General features: G+C 47.7%; 1 protein-coding gene across 2 annotated transcripts in view; it reads right to left on the bottom strand.

The window, feature by feature from the left end:
* PTP4A3 (protein tyrosine phosphatase 4A3) overlaps nucleotides 1–23,308 on the bottom strand; it is a 100,198-nt gene that overhangs the window by 39,301 nt on the left and 37,589 nt on the right. The window contains exon 1 of one of the 2 annotated variants that reach the window (XM_053395186.1): nucleotides 6–117. The exons of the other annotated variant lie outside the window; for it this stretch is intronic. The gene's annotated coding sequence lies outside the window, so the exon portion shown is untranslated. Of the gene's footprint in view, nucleotides 1–5; nucleotides 118–23,308 lie in introns of those variants that run through there. 2 annotated transcript variants of the gene reach the window in all.

Raw genomic sequence — 23,308 nt, 5'->3', positions numbered from 1 at the left:
CTTACCTTTCCGAAGAGGAGAACCTCCAGGTTGCCCAAACGCCTCTTGCAGCCAGATTTTCGCCCTGCTGAGGACTGCTCAGTCCCCCTTTGAAGAGGCTGCCGGCTTGGCTAAGCCCGTGGCGTGATCTGCCTGACAGCTCTTGTTTTGCAACGCTTACCTTCGGCAGGGTCATCCGCTGCTTAGCACCGGGTGCACAGAGCCTCAAAATAGAACACAAGGGCTAAGCACATAAGTAAACGGGAACAGGGAAGCTGAATGATGCAAGGGACACGGCAGCCGGGGGGATGGACGGACAGACAAGAGAGTGAATCTTTGTCAATCGCTCCCCCTCCCTTTGCACAAAACAGCAGCAGCAACGAAAAAGGAGAAGGCAACTTTTTTCTTATAAAGAGAGTTCCATGTTGTTGTTGCTGCTGCTACAGGCTACTTCCTGCTCCTGGCAACTTTGCATTTTGGTGGGTGCCTGCGAGAGGCGGCCGATAAAGGCTTCAGAACGTGGCAGGCAGGCGAATGCCCAAGGAGACCAACCCCCTTTCCACTTTTGCAGCCCTTGGGAAATATTATTGCAGCTATGTGTTTCTAAATCCCATTAGCTCTTAAGGGCAAGCCCTGTTCATCTGGTTCACCCTTGCTACCAGTGTAGGTCATGTTAAATCTACACAAACACACACACCACCAGCATCTGACACAAGCCAAGGCTCTAAGCTTGAAGCCTCACACACAAAGCCCCTGTCTGCACACTGTTCCAACTTGGATAGCGTTAACGCAGCGATGTTGCTTAGATTTGGAAATCGAGGTGCGCAATTCAGCATCCTGGGAGCTAGACTGGTGACTGGGAGTGGCCGCCGGGATCACATAACACCGGTCCTGAGAGATCTGCATTGCCTCCCAGTACATTTCCGAGCACAATTCAAAGTGCTGGTGCTGACCTTTAAATCCCTAAACGGCCTCGGTCCAGTATACCTGAAGGAGCGTCTCCACCCTCATCGTTCAGCCCGGACACTGAGATCCAGCGCTGAGGGCCTTCTGGCGGTTCCCTCATTGCGAGAAGTGAGGTTACAGGGAACCAGGCAGAGGGCCTTCTCGGTAGTGGCGCCCACCACGTGGAACGCCCTCCCTTCAGATGTGAAGAAAATAACCAGCTATCCTATCTTTAAAAGACATCTGAATGCAGCCCTGTTCAGGGAAGTTTTTAATATTCAATGCTGTACTGTTTTTAACATTTGATTGGGAGCCGCCCAGAGTGGCTGGGGAAACTCAGCCAGATGGGCGGGGTATAAATAATAAATTATTATTATTATTGTTTATTACTATCCACCTCTTTTTTTAGCATTGGAAAAATGGCTTTGAAACCTACAGACAACGCTTAGTAGGATCTCAGAAGCCAGGTCCGGTGTGTGTGTGTGTGTGCACATTTGCATCAGCATTTGTTTGCGGGGAGAGGGAGTGTTTCAGCGCTGCACAAATCTAACTGCCCTCTTCTGTGACTAAAAGGAGAATCTTGCAAATGAAGCTTACTGGTGCAGATATGTTTATTTTAGGTAACGTGTGCAGGTCGCGAGCAAATTCAGTGTTTCCCGGTGCAAAGATGAGCTCTGTGTTTGTGCATGTAAAATGTGAGAAGGCATGAGCATGCCTGAGCGCGCATGCGCACACACAAACTGTTCCACCAGCGGTCTCTAGAGTTATCCGTTCCCAGCAAGGCTGCATCCGTATCCCATTTTACAGTAATTATGAGCGGTACTTATAACAACTACGGTACCTTGGAGAGTTTTACAGCAGCGATAGTAATGGAAAACCACTATTAAAAAATGCAAGCGGTTACTCCCAGCGGTGCTATACCATCACCTCTGGCAACTTAGGAATAATGTTGATAACCAGCAAGCCCCAGAGGCATAAAGGGCTTATAATGCTAAGGAAGAAATTATTCCTTGACCCATAGCTCTTGATGATGTGATTAAACAGTTCTAAAGTGCAGGGGGGAGCAAGCCGGGCGAGAGGTTCTGGTATCCCCCCTTGGGAGAGAGGGGAGCAAAGCGAAGCTGCTTGGCCCGGGGTCTATTTATAACCCTAAATCACATTACGCAGAACCGCCAGAGCCAGGATGCAGCCGCTGGGCTTTGAAGGACATACCCCCATATCCTGTGCAAACTTCTCAGGGCTGTTTGATAAACATCGGCGGGCTCCTCTCTCGCGACGGACACCTGCCCCACATCTGCTTGGCGCAAACACCTGGCTTTTGTTTTCAAGATGGCAAGGGGGGTGGGGGAAACGGTTGGGAGGAAGATTGCTTCGACTTTACGAAAACACTTAAAAGAAGCTAAGAGCAGCCCTGTTCGCTTAGACCGAATAAAATCCACTTGGTTCAGCATCCTGTTCCCACCACACCCCCCCCCCAATAGCGGGCAAGCCTATCCGGAAGCCAAGAAGAAAAGCACAAAGGGGACGCTGTTCCCTCTTTGCTGTGCCCAGAGTTGGAGAGCTGGAAGGGACCTCCAAAGGTCATGTAGCTTAATCCCCTACTGCCTGTAATCCAATTGTGTCTGGGTTCTCCCACGAAAGCAGCCTCCTGAAAACCCAAGTGCACTTGCACAGACCAGTGGAAAAGCATGTTTTGAAAACTTCATCTGATTGATAAAAACAGGAAACGGAGCGCTAGTTGGCTCAGCCGCCAGCCTCTCCAGATTTGGAAAGGGTTAATTTGCTCCTTCACCAACCTAATTTCATCTGGGGCAGCCTCTGTTCTTTTTCCAGCCAGCCTGCCCCCCATACAGATGTATGGGGTTTCGTAATTCCAGCCAAACCAACAAGCGCCCCTTTCCCCACAGGGCTAAGCCTGCGAACATTCCGCTGACAGTTCTATCGGTCACGGAATGCCCACAAACATTTCAACATCACAAACCAACATCCGGCAATATGAACGCCGGCAATATGAACACTGCGCAGGCGGGCACAAAACACACACACACAAACACAGGCAGGCCAACAATGACGCCAGCTCACCACCTGCCAAGCTATTATTCATCTGGCAGCTCTCTGCGCGCATCACAGAAGGAGTAAGGATTTAGGGAGGGATCACAGGGAGATCAAACTCTTAACCAACTTGATCCAGCTTTCAAACACATCGAAAGCTACTGGAGTGGAAAAGGCTACGGAGACACCTTCTCTCCAACGTTCTCTGGGGAGAATTTCGCCCTGAAACGTGGACTGGGGACCCCGGGGAATGCGCGACGCATGTGTTTCTTTGCACTGCGTACATTGCGCAGTGACTCAGGGTATTTCAGTGCAATATACTCTGAAATGGAGCAAACTGCATGACTGGTCCCTTCTGCAGGTCACAGAACAAATCTCCTCCTGTTAGCCGTCACATTTCCTGCGGAAAACCAGGAAGCTGTCTGATAATGGGAAACAGGGTTCGAAACTCCCATTGTTCCAGGCGCATTTTGCAGCAGGGAATTTCATTAGCGCGAGCCGTTTCTGAGCTCTGGGCTCAGTGATTTCAGATTAAAACTGCAGAGTGGAAGGAAAGGAGGACCTTTTCCTGCCTCCCCACTTCCAGCTGCTCTCTGAAGACTGGAGAAGAGACCCTCTTAAGAATATTAGGGTGTGAGCAGGGGAAGGACTAGACTGTGTGAAAAGGGAACATAATATTTTAGCTGCATTTCATTCATTTTCAGCTTTGTACAGTGGTAGCTCGGGTTAAGTACTTAATTCGTTCCGGAGGTCTGTTCTTAACCTGAAACTGTTTTTAACCTGAAGCACCACTTTAGCTAATGGGGCTCCTGCTACCGCCGCGCTGCCGGAGCACGATTTCTGTTCTCATCCTGAAGCAAAGTTCTTAACCCGAGGTAATATTTCTGGGTTAGCGGAGTCTGTAACCTGAATCTTTGAAGCCTGGAGAGAAGGGTCGGTGCGCACCTACCCCGCTCGCTCTCCAGGCTTCAGCAGAAGGCAACCCGAAACCTCCCGAAGCTTGTGGGGCTGGCGGTGGGGAAAGCCGAGCTTCCCTCACTGCCAGCCCCGGGGAGCAGCGGGAAGGCTGTGTGAAGGCTGTGTGCAGCCTTCCCGCTGCTCCCAGAGCTTGTCGGGGCTGGCGAGGGAAGCCTGCCCCCCCCCCAGCCCCAGGGACCACATATTTGCTCCATATGACGCACAGGCATTTCCCCTTAGGTTTTAAGAGGAAAAGTGCGTCTTATGGAGCGAAAAATACGGCAAATATGGGGAAAGCCAAATGTCTCCAAGGTCCTAATCCAGCACTCTAACCATCACACCACAAACACCATTGCCGGGGAAAGAATTTGCAAAAGGCTGTATTTCAAGTTTCACACAGTGGAGTCTGGGACATGTTCTAGGGTTCACGAGCAGCTTACTCAAAGGCTTATGGCCTAGCCTTTCATGTCTCCACACTACTGTCTCCTCACTCCACACGTCTCCTCATGTGAACTCTGTATGAATCCTGCAACATGCACAAAAAATGCAAGCGTTCACTAGCAGGGAAAAGCTTGCAGTGGCACGGAAGAGGTCGATTTCTCGTTTCTCTCCGGGCATGTGGCTATCGAGATCAATACCTTTTAAACATTTGCAGAAATTATAGTGCACATGATCAGCACCAAAGCCTTCCCTGCTGAGCCCCATTCCCACCAACCAGTTCTGAAGTTCGGAGACAGAAATCTGGAGGAAGAGAAAGGAAACATATGAAGGTACTGGAATATTTTAGCCCTGGAGCCCTGGACCAGTTTGAACATGGCTGAGAGGAACCCATTCTGCCTGCCTGCAGAAAAAGCTTTTCATCAAAGGCTGGAAAGGGGAAAACTCACCACCTGGAAGACAGGTAGGGACTGCCCCTATTTTGCATGCAGAAGAACAAGTTTCTGGCAGAGGAAAAGGCAGAGCTGCGAGCCCTGTGCTTTGTCGCGAAGGGCCTTGGGGGAACTCAACACAAAGGGATGTGTGTGTTACTTCACACAACGCATTAGGATTAAGAAATCCAAAAGCATCTAAGAATCTTAGAGGACTGGAATAAATACATGAACTATTTGAAAAGAAATTGTGATGAACAGATTACACTAGTAGGACTGCAATAAGTTTTGTAAGGTGGATTATCTGAAATATTACAAGAAAGACTATGAAAAGAATTATTAGTTGAATACAATAAACTAAGAAATGCAGAATAAGTGATAAAAACAGAAAATCATCAGAGGCGTTGACGGAAGTCTAAAACATTGCATAAGATGAGAAGTTATGTTGTATGAGTGTTTGAACTGGTATGCTAAAAAATTAATAAAAATGTATTTTTAAAAGAAAGAAAAGAAATACAAAAGAAGGTTCATCTAGGGCAGCTGGAAGTTTCTGCACGGATCAAAAAAAGTCCTTCTTCACGCAGCTCTTAGTTCAACTATGGAACTCACTTCCTCAGGAGGCAGTGGTGGTTTTAAAAGATAGGACAAATTCTCTATTAGCAATGGCGGCTATGCTCTTGTCTCCACAGCTGGAGGCAAAGATGCTTCTGTTGGGAACTACAGGTGCGGAGAATGCTCTTGCGCTAGGATCCTGCATGTGGGTTTCTCACAAGGCATCTGGTTGGACACTGTGAGAGGATGGCCAATGCTCTGATTCGGCAGGAGGGAGAATCCTATGTTTCTTTCTATGCGCGGCAGTGATGCTGCAACATAAAGTTCACCGGACCACACTGCCTGCGACAGCCATAGGCACAGATCCCTGCAACTCTCCCAAAATAATAATAATAATAATAATAAAATTCCTTCCAGTAGCACCTTAGAGACCAACTACGTTTGCTATTGGTATGAGCTTTCGTGTGCATGCACACTTCTTCAGATACCAACTCTCCCAGTTTGAGCTCCAGCAGCTCCTGCTTGGGAAACTGGATGCCAGCGTTAAATCCTGAACAGTAAACAATGCTCAGCTTGACAGGTGAGGCGTGGGAAAGCCAACGGCCCCAGAGAACACGACGCCACCTAGCACCTTGGCGGTGGATGACTGTAACCTCAAAGGCCACCCTGGAAACTAATCGTCAGCCTGACAGCTGCTGCAGATGTCTGCATGTCCCTGTAAACAGAGGCAGCGTCACTAAGATAATTGCAAGGTGATGTCTGTCTAGGCTTTGCACCAAGGATACAGAGGGTATCAGTGACGCTCGGCAGTTTGCAGAAGGAGCTATGAAGCTGTTGCCTCCTAACGTACAAACATCGGTGATGACTTTTGCTGGGTGAATCCAAGGTTCATGCGGGTACCCCTGAACGAGGTGGAAGAAGGAACTTAAACCACATCAGATTGCAATTAGGGGAGATATATAATAATAATGGGACGCTGGTGGTGCTGTGGGTTAAACCACAGAGCCTAGGGCTTGCCGATCAGAAGGTCGGCGGTTCGAATCCCTGCAACGGGGTGAGCTCCCGTTATTCGGTCCCTGCTCCCGCCAACCTAGCAGTTCCAAAGAACGATGTGCAAGTAGATAAATAGGTACCGCTCCGGTAAACGGTGTTTCCATGCACTGCTCTGGTTCGCCAGAAGCGGCTTAGTCATGCTGGCCACATGACCCGGAAGCTGTACGCCGGTTCCCTTGGATAATAAAGTGAGATGAGCGCCGCAACCCCAGAGTCGTCCGTGACTGGACCTAATGGTCAGGGGTCCCTTTACCTTTACAACAACAACAACAACAACAACAACAACAATAATAAATTTATACCCTGCCCATCTGGCTGTGTTTCCCCAGCCACTCTAGACGGCTCCCAACAGAACATTAAAAACTTTATAAAACATCAAGCATTAAAAACTTCCCTAAACAGGGCTGCCTTCAGATGTCTTCTCAAAGTTGGATAGTTGTTTATTTCCTTGATATCTGATGGGAGGGCGTTCCATAGGGAGGGTGCCACTACCGAAAAGGCCCTCTACCTGTCTCCCTTTAACTTCACTTCTCACAATGAGGGAACCGCCAGAAGGCCCTTGGCACTGGACCTCAGTGTCTGGGCTGGATGATGGGGGCAGAGACGCTCCTTCAGGTATACTGGGCCAAGGCCGTTTAGGGCTTTAAAGGTCAGCACCAACACTTTGAATTCTGCTTGGAAACTTACTGGGAGCCAGTGTAGGTCTTTCAGGGACCGGTGTGTTATGTGGTTTTGGCAGCCACTCCCAGTCACCAGTCTAGCTGCCGCATTCTGGATTAGTTGTAATTTCCGGGTCACCTTCAAAGGTATCCCCATGTAGAGCACATATATATTTAAATGAACCCCCAAAACAACCGGGGGAAAGTTTCCATCCCAGCCTTTTCCCTGCAATGCTCTATGATCTGCAAGGTCCCTCCAAACTCTAAAAATTATTTGATTCTATACTTTTTTTTTTAACTTACTGTTTTTAACTTACTGTGTTCCTATAACAGAGCAAGATCCACTATTCTGTTCCCAATAGCAAACAGATGGGTACAGCAGTGTGCATTTACTGCTTTGAACACAAAAGGGTACAATGCTTCTGTCCAGGAGGCTGGTTTCTTTGGAAAACACAGCCCAATGGTGCAAGTGGAAGTTTACCATTATGCCAGTCTTGCTTTAAAAAGTGGAAGTTCATGCATCACAGTAAGTTATGAACCGCGGTTTACTGTACGCCAGGAAACTGAATCTGCTCAGCTTCTTGCATCTGGGAGGAGGAAACAAACCGCGATGCCAGGCTTAGCGATATGCCCAGAGGAAGGATTATGACCTGTAGCCAAGGTGTGTCCTTGGCTTAATAATAGCGGGGTTGTTGGAAGGGGGTACGAACCAGAACCCCCCTGGCTCAGACACAAGGCTGAAGTCAGGCATTGTGGTTTCCGAAAAGCCCCGGTGATGTGTGTTCACAGTAAACCGTGAACTGCTAGTGTGATGTGGGCTCTGGTAAGGTTTTTTAGGCAAATGAGAAGGTTACGTACTAAAAGAAAACGGGGTTCAGGCCAAGGTTAGCTTACGAGCAAATTCCAGGGTCAGCACGCAATTCTTAAATGCAGGACAGGATGAGAGTCGCCACACACAAATTACATCAACCCCTTCAGAGCCTAGAAATTACTATTAATATATTTTCATTTATATCCCCACCTTTTCCCCAGACAGGGACTGAAGGTGGCTTACAGATACAGTGGTACCTCGGGTTACAGACTCTTCGGGTTACAGACTCCGCCAACCCAGAAATAGTACCTCGGGTTAAGAACTTTGCTTCAGGTTGAGAACAGAAATCGCACGATGGCAGCGTGGCGGCAGCGGGAGGTCCTATTAGCTAAAGTGGTACCTCAGGTTAAGAACAGTTTCAGGTTAAGAACGGACCTCCAGAACGAATTAAGTTCTTAACCTGAGGTAGCACTGTAAAAGAAAGAAGAGCTAAAAACATAGGGGTGAAAAAGCATTAATTGAAAAGCAATTAAGTCACGTTCCTTGCACTTTTGCCTTTCGGGACACACAAGCAAGACAGAAAAGTTAAGCTCCCTTGGTTTTTTTCTGCTACTGCCAGGAGGCATAATGCATTTCATGTAACCTTGTTATGTTTATTTTGCCGAAGCATTGGGCTTTTTTTGGAGGGGGGTAGCTTTGTCATATTTGCTGTTGTGTTGTTCTACAGATGCTCAAACAGCTTTCCCCCAGCCTGACACCACACAAGTGCTTGTGCCTTCAACTGCCATCAGCCCCAGCCTGCAGTGCCGTCGGAATCTCTCATAAAAGCCTGTGAGATTCTGGCAACAGCAGGACAATTTTATGCCTCCTGATTTATACAGGCACAAGCAGTAATTTTCAGGTATGGACCAAGTGAAACTCCAGGAAATGCCGAGCCTTTCATTTTCTCCTTAACGAAAGGCCCCGGCAACAGACAGGCTGCTATTAAGTTTTGCCGCGAGCTCCTTTTCCAGAACCCTCAAATTGGCCGTAACTCCAGAAGCCGCGAGCAGGACGGGACAGGGGAGAGGGAGAGAGGGGGTGCCATCTAAAAGCAGCCCGCTCACCCTGTAACTAAAAAAAGGTAAAGGGACCCCTGACCATTAGGTCCAGTCGTGGCCGACTCTGCGGTTGTGGCGCTCATCTCGCTTTATTGGCCAAGGGAGCCGGTGCACAGCTTCCGGGTCATGTGGCCAGCATGACTAAGCCGCTTCTGGTGAACCAGAGCAGCGCACGGAAACGCCGTTTACCTTCCCGCCAGAGTGGTACCTATTTATCTACTTGCACTTTGACATGCTTTTGAACTGCTAGGTTGGCAGGAGCAGGGACCGAGCAACGGGAGCTCACCCCGTCGCGGGGATTCAAACCGCCGACTTCTGATCGGCAAGTCCTAGGCTCTGTGGTTTAACCCACAGCGCCACCCGCATCCCTCATACCCTGTAACTACCACTTCCCATAATGCCTTGCATTGAACTAAGGTGCACGTTGAGCAGGGTGGAAACTTCCCTTTGGTTTTGCTACCCCCGCTGGAATGACCACCCAGAAAGAAAAATAGAACTCTTTTTGATGTATGGACACACAGAGGTGTGGGTGACCAAAAGATGAGGCTGTGCTACAGGTCGGAGAAGTCCTGGGTTCAAATTCTCCCTCTCCTGAGGCAGAAGAATGGCGACAGAAGGTAATGGAATATGCAGAAATAAATAGAGTAACGGGGATAATTCGACAACAGGGCGATGAAACATTTCAAAAAGAATGGGAAAAATTTATGTCATACACAGGAAGGATAAGGTGAAATAGTGAAACCGGGAGAATTGAAATAAACCTCATAATGTGAAATACAAAGAAAATTTCTGGATAAAGGAAATAATAAAAAGTAAAATGTACAAGGTGACTAATGTAATCAATGGTAGTTGTAAATGAATATAGACAGACGATAAGAACTGTATATACAGGAGGATTTATTTGACTAAGAATATTATGGGGGGTGAATCTTTAGTTTTCAACTTCCTGGAGAAGCCTGAGAAGAGTTCCAATTCCCAGCACCCCATACTAAAGCTCCCAGGTGTTTGTTTTTTCCCCTTGGGGGGTGAGAGACCTAAAGGAGGAAAGCCTCATCCCCACACTTCGAAGAATGGCAGAGCAGTCGGGAAAGGGGGCAGAAGGCAACCAGGGGGTGGGCATCTTGCCAAAAGCATAATGTGTAAATCAACCTAGATTTGGGTGCTCTTAAGCCATCGAATTGCCAACAAAGGTCCGTATAGTTAAAGCTATGGTTTTCCCAGTAGTGATGTATGGAAGTGAGAGCTGGACCATAAAGAAGGCTGACCGCCAAAGAATGGATGTTTTTGAATTCTGGTGCTGGAGGAGACTCTTGAGAGTCCCAAGGGCTGCAAGAAGATCAAACCTATCCATTCTGATGGAAATCAGCCCTGAGTGCTCACTGGAAGGACAGATCCTGAAGCTGAGGCTCCAATACTCTGGCCACCTCATGAGAAGAGAAGACTCCCTGGAAAAGACCCTGATGTTGGGAAAGATGGAGGGCACAAGGAGAAGGGGACGACAGAGGGCAAGATGGTTGGATAGTGTTCTCGAAGCTACCAGCATGAGTTTGACCAAACTGCGGGAGGCAGTGGAAGACAGGAGTGCCTGGCGTGCTCTGGTCCATGGGGTCACGAAGAGTCGGACATGACTAAACAACAACAACAGCCATCGAATCCAGAGCACAGCTGGGGGGCGGCCAGCGGCATTAGCTCTCTCTTTCACCTTGCCCAGGTACAGCCGCATCTTCCAAAATTCCTAGGATTAGATTGCTCACTGGAGATTAAACTGTTGTGTCACAGCACGTCTGCTCTTTCCTACTTGAGCTCCGATTCCCCTTCCTCTCGAAGACGGCTTCCTATGAGATGAAAGATTTATCACCCTAAAGCTGTCACAGCCCAGTCTGGCGAGCTGCATCCTATTCAGGGTGGATATGATTTTTTTAAAAAAATAAAAAATCAGATTTTTGTTAATCAGATTTTTTTTTTATTTAAATTGTATTTTTTAAAATAAAATGCTTTTGCAGGAAAAATCTTTCTAAATATAGTTTTCTATTTAGGTTGCATTATAGTCCAAAGGCTATTCATCAGGAAATAAGGATTTGTTTTAAGATTTGCATGTGTGCTGAAACTCTAGGCTAGGGTTTTTGTTTTTAAAGTTTAAGCACATCAGTTAACAAACATGGATACATATGCTATAATGTTATTGTTTTAGTTACCGTAAATAAATTGTTTAAAATGTTACTACGGATTATATTTCTCCTTCCAATAAAGTACAGCAGAAAAGTTGTCAAAATAAAAACAGTTAACTTATTAAACCTCACAATAATTTCATAATTACATCAATGTAATTCTAGTAGCATAACCAAATCAGTAATTTTTGATGTAACCGTAAAAGCTACTCTGCAAATTTATTATTCCAAAAATGAAACCTTCATCTGGTTGCAAATATTAAGATTATACAGTGGATGCTAGGGTTGCGAACGTGATCAGTGTGGGATGCATGTTTGCAATCCACAGCAGCGCATCTGCGCATGCACGGGCTGCAATTCGGCACATGCGCAAAGCTTGATTTAGCTCTTCTGCACAACTGCTGAAACCCAGAAGTAACCCGTTCTGGCAACCTGAAGCATCTGTAACACAAGGTATGACTGTACCAGCAAAAAAAAAAAATTTTATTTTAACCAAGTCTTACTGACTAGTGCTTTAAATTGATTTGATTTAAATCAAATCCACCCTGGTCCTATTCCTTCCCCAGGTGCAGGGAAAACTGAGCCACCTTGGCAAACTTTGCCTCAACCCCATCTCAAGACACAGCCAGGAGTTCACCTTCCTTTGCTCCTAGGGGCCAACCTTACAAGGCCAGAAAAGTAATAAGTTACAGCAACATCCTTCCTTTCCCCCTCCATCCTGCTGTAAGAAAAAAGGATACCGTGCAGCTGGAGAAGGTTCAGTAAAGCGCCACCAAAATGATCAAGCGTCTGGATTATTGGTAGGCAAACTAAGGCCTGGGGCCCGGATCCGGCCCAATCGCCTTCTCAATCCGGCCCGTGGACGGTCCGGGAATCAGCGTGTTTTTACATGAGTAGAATGTGTCCTTTTATTTAAAATGCACCTCTGGGTTATTTGTGGGGCCTGCCTGGTGTTTTTACATGAGTAGAATGTGTGCTTTTATTTCTGTAAAAAAATGATTTAAATCCAGTCTTACTGACTAGTGATTTAAATTGATTTGATTTAAATCAAATCCACCCTGCTGTACACCCACATTGACAACAACAATTAAGGCTGCATTTTATTTAATCTTTTCTTGCTAGCACAACTTACTCTGTTGTTGTTCAGTCTGTCAAAGGGGTGAGGAGTTCTGGAGCGGGAGAAATGGGTCCTGCCTCCAGCTATGAATAAACTTAATTCAGGTGCCCTCTCGACTTCAGCGGCTTACCACAGGTTGCCTACACATTCCCCAAATATAGCAATCGCGATTAAGGCGAAAGAGGGCCGGTTCTTAATTTAGGGAACCGGGGCAATTGGCGGTTCCTGCGACAGTTCCTCCCACGTCACTCTGTTCATGCAAAAATTCAGAAGCCTTGCGAGAAGATCCACACTGACTCTCCTTGCTACCTCTTCCTCTTTGCGCTGCTTGCCTAATAAATAAATAAATAAATTTTATACCCCGTCCATCCGGCTGGGTTTCCCCAGCCACTCTGGGCGGCTTCCAACAAAATATTAAAATACAATAATTCATCAAATATTATTGTTGAACTACAACTCCCATCACCCCTAGCTAGCAAGGCCAGAGCTCAGGGATGATGGGAGTTGTAGTCCAACAACATCTGGGGACCCACAGGTTGAGAACCACTGCAAGTCTTATTTCCCAAACGATGGGCTGGTTGTGGGGGATTCTCAGTTAAACATCTGACTAGTTTATAGCAGTTTTCGGGGTGGGGTGGGAGAACAATGCCCACAAGTTGACACGTCCTTCTGGAAAAGCCAGTACAAATAAAATGGGTAGGGTTTTCTTTGCACCCAAAGAAAGTAAGTGTTGGAGCCTCGCTAACTTTAATCATGGGGGGCAAGGCCCCACAAAAGACAGCTCAACCACTGCTACTCATTCACACGCACCCCCCCAAATCCACTGATATATTGGGGTGTTCCTTTGGAGGGGTCACCCTGTTCATTCAAGACACTAATCACAATGGCTCAGTGCATCTGGCTGTTAACCAGAAGGTTGGTGGTATGAGCTCATCCAAGGGATAGCTGTGGACAGGATTCCTGCACTGCACGCGGGTCAGACTGGATGACCCTTGGGGTCCCTTCCATCTCTAAATTTCTAAGATTCTAGTGAACCCCAGGAGCCAAGGACCTGCTCCAGACAAGGGTCATGAAGCAGGGAAAGCAAACCAGAAGTAATAAAATGAACCGCAGTGTCAAGACACGATAGTAACCTCCAGTGGAATACAAAATAAATGGAGTTACGAATCATATCTAGAAAGAATTAGGAGAAAAGGGGATGAGAACAGACAGCATGTGGTTTAAGAGGGCATTGCGCAAATGAAATTTAGCCTGCTTATCTATTTACTGGCACGCTTTTTAACCCTGATCAGACACAGAATTTTATATTGACAATTCCATACTTTTGCTCCGATATTTACAGAAGACAATGACGTTTGGGTTATTTACGCAACTGCATATTTAGAATACACAGAGAGTTGTGTTAAAGGAAAGAGCAGATTGAATACTTATTTACGAATTGCTGTGTAGATCACCCTCTTAAATTCTGGATGTATTTGTGTGTGTGTTAATAGGCATAATAAAATTTAAGTTTAGTGGGGGTTTTTTTAAAAAAGAGAAACCAAATTGGGGAGGTTTAAGAGCCGGCACAGCAGCAGCAGCAAAGGTTTAGAACCCACCCTACACTATCGGGGGACCTCTGCTTGAATTCATTGCGGCGGCCGGATTCCCCCACTTGCAATTTCGAGGACTGTTTCCCAGACAAAAGAACAGGGGGGAGAGACAGAGAGAAAAGAGAGCGAAGCAGCTGGGTGCGTCTGGCACAAAGGAAAGGAGCAACAGGAAAGCAAAGTTCGCCCAATTCCCAGTGGGTGGAAGGGTGTGGAGAAGCAGGATGTGGAAGATGAAAGGGTTAGAGGGAGGAGGAGAGGCGGGGAAGGCTGGGGGGACGCCCCAAACATCTGCATGAATACGGGGCCAAGTGGAAGCGGGAAAGATGGGAAGGGAGCGCGAGAGGAAGCAACAGAGTGTCATCCGCCCAGACGGTTTTTTCCCCTCGATGAACAAAAGCCACCAATAGCCGCAGACATCTGCCACTCCGGCAGGAAATGTGCAGGACAGCTCCAAAGAGAGAGGCGCTGTCAAAAGAGCTTCTGCATTTGGAAGCAAAAGGAAGCGGCATCTGCTATAAAAAGGACGCCAAAATGCACATTCCGGGAGTTCACCTTCCTGTCTTCCTTTCCCCTGCTTTCGCTCCCTCTGCTTCCTTTGGGGTTTTTTTGTCTTTCTTTCTTAAAAAGCAACAAGAACTACACCGAACCCACAAAGGCAGCCCAGTGTGTGCTCACAGTGACCTGGTTAAAAGGTTTGAGGAGGAAAAGGAAGCAAGAGACTCGTGCACCTCCCGATTACTCACGAACCGGAACCTCTGTCCGGCGCTCCACCCCGGCGCTCGGGAGCAAGTGGGAGAAAAATCCATGCATTGGAAAGGAGCAGGGAGGGAATTTCGTTGCTCTGTAGGAGCAGGAGGGAGAGAAAGGACTGGAGTGGGTTGCAGAAGGGAGGGCTAGAAAGAGGAAAGGGAGTGGAGGGGATAAATGAATGCAGGGATGCATGCGCTGAACGGATGCAGGGATGCATGCACTGAACGGATGCAGGGGTGCATGCGCTGAACGGATGCAGGGATGCATGCGCTCAACGAATGCAGGGATGCATGCGCTGAACAAATGCAGGGATGCATGCGCTGAACAAATGCAGGGATGCATGCACTAAACGAATGCAGGGATGCGTCCATTGCTCCATCCACAATGGAGAGTAGCACTCGTGTTATTGTCTCCAGGGGTCCACCAACATGGTTGCTAGGGGAGGCCGTGAATTTAATTTCAGAGATTGCTGTGCGCTGGACCCTCCTTTGGAAGCCGGTCGCGAGATGAGCGAACCCCTCTCGCCACAAAACATCCGCACATCTCAAGACAGCTTCCTGCGCAATCACCGCGGTGAACAAAAACCTGAGAATGTACAGATCATGGAAATGAGGAGTGGGGAAAGGACCCAAGGGTCATCTTGTGGGGTGTCTCAGGGTTCTGTCCTCTCCCCCATGCTTTTCAACATCTACATGCAGCCACTGGGAGAGATCACCAGGGGGTTTGGGCTGGGTGTCCATCAATATGCAGATGATACCCAGCTCTACCTTTCTTTCAAATCAGAACCAGTGAAGGTCCTGTGTGAGTGCCTGGAGGCAGTTGGAGGATGGATGGCAGCTAACAGATTGAGGTTGAAGCACAACAAGACAGAAGTACTGTTTTGGGGGGACGGGGTGGGCAGGTGTGGAGGACTCCCTGGTCCTGAATGGGGAAACTGTGCCCCTGAAGGACCAGGTGTGCAGCCTGGGATACATTTTGGACTCACAGCTGTCCATGGAGGCACAGGTTGATTCTGTGTCCAGGGCAGCTGTCTACCAGCTCCACCTGGTACGCAGGATGAGACCCTACCTGCCCGCAGACTGCCTCGCCAGAGTGGTGCATGCTCTAGTTATCTCCCGCTTGGACTATTGCAATGTGCTCTGTGTGGGGCTACCTTTGAAGGTGACTCAGAAACTACAACTAATCCAGAATGCGGCAGCTAGACTGGTGATTGGGAGCAGCCGCTGAGACCACATAACACAGGTCTTGAAAGACCTACACTGGCTCCCAGTACGTTTCCGAGCACAATTCAAAGTGTTGGTGCTGACCTTGAAAGCCCTAAATGGCCTCAGTCCTGTATACCTGAAGGAGCGTCTCCACCTCCATCGTTCTGCCCACTGAGATCCAGCGCTGAGGGCCTTCTAGCGGATCCCTTGCTGCGAAAAGTGAAGTTAAAGGGAACCAGGCAGAGGGCCTTTTCGGTAGCGGCACCCTCCCTGTGGAACACCCTCCCATCAGATATCAAGGAAATAAACAGCTATCTGACTTTTAGAAGACACCTGAAGGCACCCCTGTTTAGGGAAGCTTTTAATATTTGATGAATTATTGTGCTTTAATATCTTGCTGGAAGCCGCTCAGAGTAGCTGGTGAAACCCAGCCAGATCGGTGGGGTATATAATAATAATAATAATAATAATAATAATAATAATAATATATTATTATTATTATTATTAAGTCCAACCCCCTCCTGTACAGGGATGAGAAGCAGCAGTCCACGCTCCGTGTTCTGCTGCTGCTTCCATGCCACAAACCTGACGCCAGAATCACACTGTTCTGGTGTCAGATGGTGGCAAATCCCCAGCGGGAGATTTGAACCCGGATCTCCCTGGTCCTAGTCTATCACTCTAACCCAGGCACAGGCAAACTCGGCCCTCCAGATGTTTTAGAACTACAACTCCCATCATCCCTAGCTAACAGGACCAGTGGTCAGGAACGATGGGAATTGTAGTCTCAAAACATCTGGAGGGCCAATGTTTTGCCTATGCCTGCTCTAACCATTAGACCATCCTGGTTTCCTAGACTTCTTCTGCTATGGGGCAGCTATATAAATGAGGCAGGTAACTAGATATGGAGAAAGCAAACTGCCACTTAAAGAGAAGGATCTGAAATATTTTCCTGGAAGCTTGAATTTTGTTTCATTCTGGATTGTTTCATTTGGTGTTTCAATGTGTTGTAAACCCCTTTGAGATTTTTTCCCTTTAGAATATAAAGCAGTGTAGAAATGAAAACAACAGCTCCATTTCGGGGGAAAGGGCACATAGACATTCCGTTGTGGCAAGGTTTAAGGTGCAATTTGGCAATCAGCTGATATATTTGGCCTTTGGTTTGGACTCAGTCTGACCCTTGTGGTTTTAATCTATGGGCTACTTTAAAACTGAGGCTGCATTTTAAATTGCATTTTAACCTGTATTTTAAATTGGGTTTTTTTCTTATTATGTTTTTACTGCAATTTTATTGGTGTTAGCCACCTTGAGCCCGGCTCAGGCCGGGGTATTAATAATAATAATCATCATCATCATTAACATTTGGCAATAAGCTGAGATTCCTGCATTGAAGGGGGTTGGAGTAGATGACCTTGGGGTCCACCTTCCAACTCTATAGTTCTCTGATTCCATGATCCGAGTTTCTATTGCTGATGATCACCTATGCTGAAGCTCTCTGAACAATGAAAGCTCTATAACACAAATAAAAAGAGGAAGGTTTCCTGATGAAACTCGCCAACCCAACAGGCTCACATCACAAGATCAATAAAAGTGAAAACCATACAATATTTGGGCGGCCGGGAGCGGGGAGGGAAGTCCTCTGGGTGGCTTCACAACAAATAAGCAATAGAGAGCAAAACAGATTAAGACAGTGAACCAGAAAACACAAAAAAAGGAATATAAATACAACAGTAAATGGATCTCGCAGCAAAACTCAATCCCTGTCCATTTTATCAATCTAGCACATCGATTCTCTTTCATTTGCACTCCACCATTTCACCATTATGAAACCCATCTCGGCAGGGAGCCAGTGCAGACCTGCTTGGCTTCAGCCGGGAGGCGTGGTGCAGATTTCACAGGATTGCACGACGGGGAGGGAACCCCAGCGGTCATCTAGCCCAACCCCCTTGCAATGCGGGAATTGCAGTTGAAGAGTTCCCTCCCTGGAAGGATGGGTGTCCAACCTCTGCTTAGAAGTCTCCACCACCCCCTTCCTACCCTCCAACAGCTTTTCCTAAATAATAATAATAATAATAATAATAATAATAATAATAATAATAATTTTTTATTTGTACCCCGCCCATCTGGCTGGGTTTTGCTGTCATCCAACCATCTCTGTGACAGAGACCACACCTCCCATCTCCTTCCTGTACAGCACCTAGCACGGGGCCAATGTTAAGCATCGTGCAAGCGGCTGCAATGCTTAATAATAATAATAATAAATTTGTACGCCGCCCATCTGACTGCGGCTTCCACAAAGATCAAAAATACACCAAGATGTCACACATTAAAAACTTTCCTGAACAGGGCTGCCTTAAGATGTCTTCTGAATGTCAGGTAGTTGCTTATCTCTTTGACATCTGATAGGAGGGCGTTCCACAGGGTGGGCGCCACTACCGAGAAGGCCCTCTCCCTGGTTCCCTGTAGCTTTGCTTCTCAGAATGAGGGAACCGCCAGAAGGCCCTCGGCGCTGGACCTCAGTGTCCGGGCAGAATGATGGGGGTGGAGACGTTCCTTCAGGTATACTGGGCCGAGGCCGTTCAGGGCTTTAAAGGTCAGCACCAACACTTTGAATTGTGCTCGGAAACATACTGGGAGCCAATGTAGGTCTTTCAAGACCGATGTTATGTGGTGTCGGTGGCCACTCCCAGTCACCAGTCTAGCTCCCGCATTCTGGATTAGTTGTATTTCTGGGTCACCTTCAAAGGTAGCCCCACGCAGAGCGCATTGCAGTAGTCCAAGCGAGAGATAACTAGAGCATGCACCACTCTGGCGAGACTGTCTGCGGGCAGGTAGGGTCTCAGCCTGCATACCAGATGGAGCTGATAAACAGCTGCCCTGGACACCCAATTGACCTGCACCTCCATGGACAGCTGTGAGTCCAACATGACTCCCAGGCTGCGCCCCTGGTCCTTCAGGGGCACAGTAACCCCATTCAGGACCAGCGAGTCCTCCACACCAGCCCGCCCCCTGTCCCCCAAAACAAGTACTTCTGTCTTGTCAGCATTCAACCTCAATCCATTAGCCACCATCCGTCCTCCAACCAGGGCACGGTTGAAAGGGAACTTCCTGCAGCATGCATTTATTTCCCGCAGGCCCCTTCGACTGCTCCAGCTTGCAAGAATTAAGGCCGATCCGGCAAAGGCATGCACAGCTCTGGCAACTTCGCAGAGCCTGGAAGCGCATAACGTCAGGTCTTCCCCCTTTCTGCCCATTTCCAAGCGGCTTGGTGTCTCCACTTCCTCCTCGCTTATCCCCAGCCCACCCCGGCAGAGAGGGAGTGGGGAGAAACCCTCATTTTCTGGGATTTCCCCACCAACCCCCCCCACTCCGCGCTTTGAGCCAACAGCTGAAAGTCCTCAACCTCAAAGGGAGAAACTTTCCCACCCGATAACTCTTGTGCAGCAAGGCCAATAAATTTCCCAGTTTCCAGGAGGCTGTGGACGAACGAGCTTGCAGAGAAACTCCTCGTGATGTGGCTGCAACAGGCGTCCGGACCTACCTTGCGAGTCGCCCCCGCTGCGGACAGCTGTCACTTCTGCCACCTTCTCCCCAAAAGCAGAGTGTCGCCTTTGGGGACGGGAATCTGGGAACGGGAGTCTTCCAGAAAGAAAAGGACGTCTCTGTCCCGGGCGGCGATGTCTGCCTTCAATTAGCAATCTCAAGTGCCAATTTAAGAGGAAAAAGCAGCGCCGGGGAGGGAGAGGAGAAGGGGGAAGAGGGAGGCCAACTCTACGGGGAATCGTAACATAATCATTTAAACTGGCAGCTTTGCAAAGGCAAGAGTGCTCCAGCTCTGGGTGGCAGCCTGCCAAGGCTTGGAGCAGCAGCAGCAAGGAGAGAGAATTTGTGAGCTACCAAAGGGGCCTGGCAGGGGAAAAAACACACCAAGGGGGGCAGTTAAGTTTGTCTGGCACTAAACTGGGGTATATGAATGCAAGAAGCTGGGTCCCAATCAATCTGCACCAAGGGAACGGAGGAACAGGCCAGTTTGCTGACATGAGATCAGCCTCCACAACTGGACAAAGCAACACTTCCGAATCTCACTTGCGGGACACCAGCTCTCGCACTCGAGTCCTGCTTGATTATGGTGTACAGCTGATGAAAACCCCACTAACTCCAGCCTCAGTCCACTCCTTGTGAAAGCCCCCAACACGTTTGAAAGGTCTTTTCCTGACAATCCTCTCCAGGCTGCAGTCATCCCTGCTGCTTGTGCACCATTTTCTTCCACACTTTCCCCTTCCGCATCACTTTCCATTAATGTGCTTCGATTCAGCACTTTGGGAACATCCAACTTCTTCTGCAATTACCGTTTCAGGCTTTTCCTCCTTATGGAGGGTTTCAATGATGGCTTTCTGCACAGCTGTCAGGTCAGCAGCCTTCCCCAAGATTGTGCTTCCTACAGAACCAGACTGAGAGACCATTTAAAGGCTCAGGAACCCATTGCAGGTTTCATGGATTGAATAGCTACTGCACCTTTACACAATATTCTAATTTTCTGAGATTGTTAATTTGGGGTTTTCATCAGCTGTATGCCATGATCATCACAATTATAACAAATAAAGGCTTGACATATCTTGTTTTGCATGTCATGAGTCTATCTCATACATAAGAGAAAGGTAAAGGGACCCTGACCATTAGGTCCTGTCGTGACCAATTCTGGGGTTGCGACGCTCATCTCGCTTTATTGGCCGAGGGAGCCGGCGTACAGCTTCCGGGTCATGTGGCCAGCATGACTAAGCCGCTTCTGGTGAACCAGAGCAGTGCACGGATACACAGTTTACCTTCCCGCCGGAGCGGTACCTATTTATCTACTTGCACTTTGACGTGCTTTCGAACTGCTAGGTTGGCAGGAGCAGGGACCGAGCAACGGGAGCTCAGATTCACCTTTTAAGTTGAATTACAGTGGTACCTCAGGTTAAGTACTTAATTCGTTCTTAAGCGGAAACTGTTCTTAACCTGAAGTACCACTTTAGCTAATGGGGCCTTCTGCTGCTGCCGCACGATTTCTGTTCTCATCCTGAAGCAAAGTTCTTAACCCGAGGTACTATTTCTGGGTTAGCGGAGTCTGTAACCGGAAGCGTCTGTAAGCTGAAGCATATGCAACCCGAGGTACCACTGTACTGAAATAAATGAACTTTTCCATGATATTCTAATTTTTCGAGTTTCACCTGTACATCAGTTCCCAAGCTTCCCAATGCCGTAATTAACACGTCCAGGCCTCTCTTCTCTGCCTGCTCGTGTTATTCCTTCCTCTTTACACATGGAGTGTCGTTCCAACACGCCAAGCCATGATCTGGACTTTTCTGATGCCAAACTCGCCGTTCTCCAGACCAGCTCACCCACACCAATGCAAACAAACGGAAAACGTCCCTGATTTGTTTCCTCCATACGCTTCGCTTGCCAGCTTCTGCATCTCCCAGGCTATATTTGCTAAGCATCGCCCCCTTCCAACTTTGCAAGGTCTAGCAACTTTGTCATAAGTCCAGCTCCAAAACTCCACTGGAGGAGGGAAAACGGGGGCCTGCATTCATTGCTTGCCAGGTGTCTCTCTGTTTCTGAGATACTCAACTCTGGGAGCCAGCGAACAGCTAGGCAGCTCAAGAGGATGAGGAATGGAAGCTGGTTTCCACAAGAGATTGTGGAAAACCCATCCTTGGTTTGCCACAAAAAAGGGATGTTGCAGAACTGGGAAAAGTTCAGAAAAGGGCAACCTAAATTATCAAAGGGATGGAGCAAGCTTCGCTATGAGGAAAGCTTGCAGCATTTAGGAATTTTTAGTTTAGTGAAAAGGCGAGTAAGGAGTAAGTGGATAAAGGGAAGTTTTTATCCCTCTCTCCAATATCTCTAAGCTCTTTAACAACACATTAAAACGTTCAATGAAACGATCCAGAATGAAATAAATTCAAGCTTCAAGGAAAATATTTCAGATCCTTCTCTAAGTGACATTTCACTGTCCCCAAAGAGAAGAACAAAGACAAGACTTTTAGAAGACATCTGAAGGCAACCCTGTTTAGGGAAGCTTTTAATGTTTAACAGACCATTGTATTTCAATATTTTGTTGGAAGCCGCCCAGAGTGGCTGGGGAAACCCAGCCAGATGGGCAGGGTATAAATCATCATCATCATCATCATCATCATCATCATCATCTACTTAAATTGACAGAGGTGCCCAATAGCAGAAGGGCTCTAGGAAGCCACATGCGGCACAGTGCAATAGGACCTGGGAGATCGGGGTTCGAATTCCCACTGCGTCATGAAGCTCAATAGGTGACTTTGAAATCAGTCACAGCCTCCCCTCACCTACATCGCAGAGTCGTCGTAGGGATTAACTGAGGAAGGGGGTGGACCATGTACCCCTTGGAGGAAAAGGAAGGATATAAATGCAATAAATAAGTTATTCTTCTTACCTGCTTAGGAAAGCTGGAAGGGCCAGACAGATGGAGAAACCTGTCGCCAACCTGGCATCCCAGAGATCTCCACGTGGCCGCAAACGGACCTGTGCCATTAGCAAAACGCTCCTAATTTCAAACACTTATGCAGAGTTAGAAGGAACCCCAGGGGTCATCTAGTCCAACCCCCTGCAATGCAGGAGTCTCAGCTAAAGCATCCATGGCAGATGGCCAGGCGATCTCTGCTTAAAAACCTCCAATGAAGGAAAGAGTCCACAATCTCCCGAGGGAGACCGTTCCACATCTTAAAGATAGCATCCATCATTACATTTTGCAGCTGAGAGATCAATCCTTACTTGATTTTCTCGGTCACCTAGGCCAGGGGTCAGCAAACATTTTCAGCAGGGGGCCGGTCCACTGTCCCTCAGACCTTGTGGGGGGGCTGGACCATATTTTTTGTGGGGAAATGAACAAATTCCTATGCCCCCAAAATAACCAAGAGATGCATTTCAAATAAAAGCACACATTCTGCTCATGTAAAAACACCAGGCAGGCCCCACAAATAACCCAGAGATGCATTTTAAATAAAAGGGCACATTCTACTCATGTAAAAACACACTGGTTCCCAGATCGTCCACAGGCTGGATTTAGAAGGCGATTGGTCCAGATCTGGCCCCCGGGCCTTAGATTGCCTACCCATGCTCTAGACTCAACGGAAAGGAAACTTTGTGGAAGAAGAAAGTGCTAGGTGGGAGAGTGCAATAGATAGATAAATAAATAGATAGATAGATATTGCACCCCTCCAAATGTTGGTGAAAATATACCAGCCTTTTCTCTTCTCTTCTTCCCATGATGGGCACTTTACCGGCACAGCGGTGTAAGTGAGTGTGTGCTATGTTTATTATATAACCCATTGTGCAATATCTAATTAAATCACAGACCACATAATTAAAACAAAGCCCAGGCTGCAGAAGTAAAACTGCACCAACCAATAATTAGGGCACTCCTGTGAAAGCCGGGCGAAACAGGAAGGCGTTCCTGGGAGCTTGCAGGGCCAAGAAACTGAGGCAGA

The sequence above is a fragment of the Podarcis raffonei genome, chromosome 7, assembly GCF_027172205.1.
Source record: "Podarcis raffonei isolate rPodRaf1 chromosome 7, rPodRaf1.pri, whole genome shotgun sequence".
Lineage (NCBI taxonomy): Eukaryota > Metazoa > Chordata > Lepidosauria > Squamata > Lacertidae > Podarcis > Podarcis raffonei.
This window is presented reverse-complemented; position numbering and strand designations above follow the sequence as displayed.